At 34.2% G+C, this 4298-nt stretch overlaps 1 long non-coding RNA gene across 1 annotated transcript in view; it reads right to left on the minus strand.

Moving 5' to 3' along the window:
- Positions 1-651, minus strand: part of LOC107705032 (uncharacterized) — a 7710-nt gene extending 7059 nt beyond the window's left edge. The window contains exon 1 of the long non-coding RNA XR_001636032.1: positions 608-651. This is a non-coding gene — a long non-coding RNA (uncharacterized LOC107705032). The remainder of the gene's footprint in view (positions 1-607) is intronic.
- Between the last annotated feature and the right edge of the window lie 3647 nt (positions 652-4298).

Raw genomic sequence — 4298 nt, forward strand, 5'->3', positions numbered from 1 at the left:
ATCGCCGGATCGGCTTTCACCGTGGACGAAGCGGAGTCCAGGCAGGGGTCGTCACATGTGGTTGTGCAAGCCTCCGTCGTCGAATCCGCCGGGCGCCGCTCACTTAAGCCGCTGTGTGTTTCGTTGTGAAAGTGAAACTACTTTGTTTGGCCTTCCAAAAGAGGACATAATATTTCTATAAAGTGGGACATAAAGGCATGGTGTGTGTCACTGCAGTTAAATTATGATAAAACCTTAATATCAAACCTGTATAATGAGTTTGGAAATTTTAGAGAAATGCTTAATATATGCACTGTAACTAAACCCATAAAATTTTTGCCGACTAAATTTACTGTAGATTTAGTCGACTAAAATCTTATGATATTTAGTCGACTAAAACTAGACTAAAACTAAAAACAATTCAGATGACTAAAATATGACTAAAACTAAATGGCATTTTAGTCAAAAGACTATGACTAAAACTAAAATAAAAAAAATGCTGTCAAAATTAACTCTGGTGTCTAGACTCACTAAGAACAATGTTTTTAATGGAGGATTTTCTCACACTAGACTCTGAGACTACTTTGCAGTGTGACAACTACAAGCCAGAAGAGTGGTGAAATCCTACCTGAACCAAATAATTGGTTCGTCAGGATGACTAGAAGTTTTCAGGCAGGTCTGTTTTGGCAGGTTGGCACTAAACTCTGTGGGACATTGACCAGGATTGGACAACCCCGCCCCCTACAAACACACCTGATTCAACTCATTACATTGTTCATAGAGACTGAAATGGGTGTGTCAGATAAAAGAGACATCAGATGTTTCTTAATTGGAAGATTGAGTCCTAGTAAGGCTGTATGTCTTGGCTGCCATTAAAAAAAATATTAAAATAATAAAAAATTGTTTTTGGTGATGGAGGCATTGTTTTCTTTTGTTGTGATGTAAATGAATCACATAATGCTAAACTACTAATGATGTAAATCACTAGGAGACCACAGAGCATTTTTCAATGAGACTTGCTTGTGTCATTCTAGCTTGGGTAACCGTAAGACCTCTTTTTCTAAATTGCTTAAAATGTGTGGGTTTTGCCTTTGTTTTCCTGTTGCTTTCATACTTGCTGAAGGTAATAACAGAAAAGTAGTTTAGCATACAGGCATTGTACATTATGCACCAATCGTGGCATGCTATTAGGTGGAATCTACATAGAATGAAAAGCAATGCAAATACACATACATCAAAGACAAAACACAGACATTTTAGGCAATTTAGAAATCCCAGCTATATAGGACATATCCAGGGAAAAGAGAACTTATGGTCACCCTAATTTTAGCATTCAATGCTGAGAAGGAGTCTAGCTTAGAAGCATCAGAAGGACTGGACAAGGATGGATGCATTGCTAGGATGCAACCATCTGATTGAGAAGCAATCATCCAAAACGTGTACTGTTAAGGGTACTTCAGGTAGAGATTTGAGAAAGATGGTATATGAATGAGATTTTATGGTATAAGCTGGTACTGTAGATGGTTTCGAACTTGAGCTGCACTGCTGTTTTTTGTCTTTATTTGTTTATTTATGTATTTATTTTTGTTTGTTCATCATTTCTATGATTTTTATTTTGGTCCTTATATTTTATCTCTGCTTTACAATAGATTTTTGTTTTGCTTGTTTTCTTTCTTTCTCAGTGTTTCTTCTGCATTATATATTTATACCAGTTTAATACTGTGTAATGTGGTCAAGTGTAGCTTTTTGGATGTAGGCCTACATGCCTGCAGGGTTGGGCAAAGATACATCAAAATGTATTTTAAAATAAAATACCAAATACCTTAATTTTAAGTATATCAAAATAAACTTCAAAATACAGCAACCACACCAAGTATCAAAATAAACTTATTTAGTAGTAATTTTTGTAGTTTAAAAATACTAAAAATACTTTTACAAGGGAGCATGACATTTCTTTGCAAACCTTCCATCAATTGGCCTATTTGATCTATCCCTTCACCATTACACTGACTCAGTTGATTAAGTAAACAATGTTTGATAGCAACAGCTTTTCTCTGCCCGAGTCATGCAATAAATCTGACATATGCAACCAGTTAACAGATCAAATATTCACATATCCCTGTGATCACCCAGAAGAAGGTTAGTTTTAAAGTAACCAACAGTTTGATGTTTAACACTTTGCAAATGACTCCTAATTGTATACTAATTTAGTTACTTGGTGTTTGGTAATGAAGGGCCTACTTTGCATCAGTTTTTCATCTACATGTTTAAAATAGCTAGAAATGACATCATGATGGGGAATGTTGAAAGACTTTATTCCAATGCACTTCTCCTGACCCTACAAATACACCCAGAAAAAGTGCAAAAATTTAACATTTAGGGGTACAACAGCTTGTCACAGGAGCAGTACCCTCAAAGGAACATCTTTGTACCTTCTTTACCACTAAAGGGTGCATATTAATACCTTAGAATAGTAAGATTTACACTTAAGGTACCAAAATGTACTCTTATGGCACCATTATGAACTCTTTAAATAAGGTACAAATGTGTCCCTTTGAGGGTACTGCTCCAGTGACAAGCTTTTGTACCCTAAACGTACAATTTTTGCACATCCCTTTATTTCTGTTATTTCATTTATTTGCAGCAAACGAGAGCAATGTAGATATATCTGTTGGTATGCCTTTTTTGCTGCATTACTGAAAAGGTAACTGCTAGAATTTCTCTCCAAGGAAATAAACGTATTTTGTAAAAAAAAATATATATATTTGATCAAATAATGGAATTTATCAGTAGCCCCAAATCAAGCAATGTGACAGGTGGTATTGTGCAAAGCAAACCGACATAAGATTTACAGGTAAGCTAGAGACTGCTTTATATTTACTGGCATTTTGACAAGCCTCTGTAATTGGATAAAAATTGTATAAAAAATATTTTGAAAAAAATAAATCTGATTACCTCAATAAGTTCTTGCACAAAATGTATAATATCCATCTTAAGTAATTTGACTAACACTAAAGGATAAATGTATGACATTTTGGATGATAACATCACTAATTTTCACTGTATAATCTCATTTTATTATGAAGATAATGCACTTTGTTAATATTATTTATTGCCTATATAAGCAAACCAATTACCCAGAATGTAAGCACATCTGCATCCTATACCCACACACAGTTTTTAGCACTGGGTTTAAATATCTGAATTTGTAAACCTGGATTTCTAAATATTTTTTTTATGCGCGTACATTTGTAAATGTTAAGGAAACAAAAACAAAAAGGATTTACAAAAATGTATAGCTAGTCTGAGAAAAATATTTTGTCTTTGTTTAAAAAAAGCACATACACATGAACTTATGCATGACGCACATGAGCACATTTTTTTGACGTCTGTGTCTATTGATATTCAAAGCCCCCTTGGAAATGTCAGAAATCCTAAATGGGCACCTCTGAAAACAGACAGGGTAACGAACAATTCTTGGACTGTTTCACCAATATTTTATGAAAGTGAAAGTGAAAGATTGGTCCAGGTCTTGAAAGCAGTTGTCAGGAAGCCTTATATATTTATTTATATATTGATTACACCTTTCAGACATCAGTGCTTCAAAAGGAGGTTTTGATATCTTAAATAAAATGAATGTGGTCAAGTAATGTGATTCAGACAGCCCACGGGTAGTGAAGTGCCAGAATAATTTAAAAGAAATAATCAGAATTATTAATTGTATTGCTTTTTTCACAGAGTACGAGTATGTGCACATATCACTGTGTCATCAGATGTAATCTGACATGCATACATCATGCAAACTTTTGCTTTGTAATCTGTTTATCTTGTATATTATGTATTTCCTCATTTTCTTCTATGGGAAACTAGGGATGGTTGTAATACAATCATCTTAACCAGAAAGTGTATGCACAAGGATTAAATTATCAAAATTACCACCATCCTTCTGAAGTGACATTTGAAGGATGCAAGCATCTGTGTACAAACAGGATTTACAGAACACAAAAATTAGGTAGAAAAATCAACATTTCACATCTTAATTTTATTTGTGATATAACATTTCAAATTCAAAACTGACAAATAAACAAATTGTATTATTGTAATGCTAGTTGTCACGCAACGTGTAGAGGAAAGGCACACGAAGAAGAAGGTCATCTACACGAGTTTAATAGAATCCAAGAAGATGATCATCCATGAAGGCAAAGGGAACACGCAGCAAAAACAACATCAATACCAAACAAACTAAAGGAAAAACAGAGGAACTTAAATACACAGACCAAGAGAGGTTAATTAACTAACACAGGTGAACTAAATGAACT

The sequence above is a fragment of the Sinocyclocheilus anshuiensis genome, unplaced genomic scaffold (genome assembly GCF_001515605.1).
Source record: "Sinocyclocheilus anshuiensis isolate Anshui unplaced genomic scaffold, SAMN03320099.WGS_v1.1 scaffold2533, whole genome shotgun sequence".
Classification (NCBI taxonomy): domain Eukaryota; kingdom Metazoa; phylum Chordata; class Actinopteri; order Cypriniformes; family Cyprinidae; genus Sinocyclocheilus; species Sinocyclocheilus anshuiensis.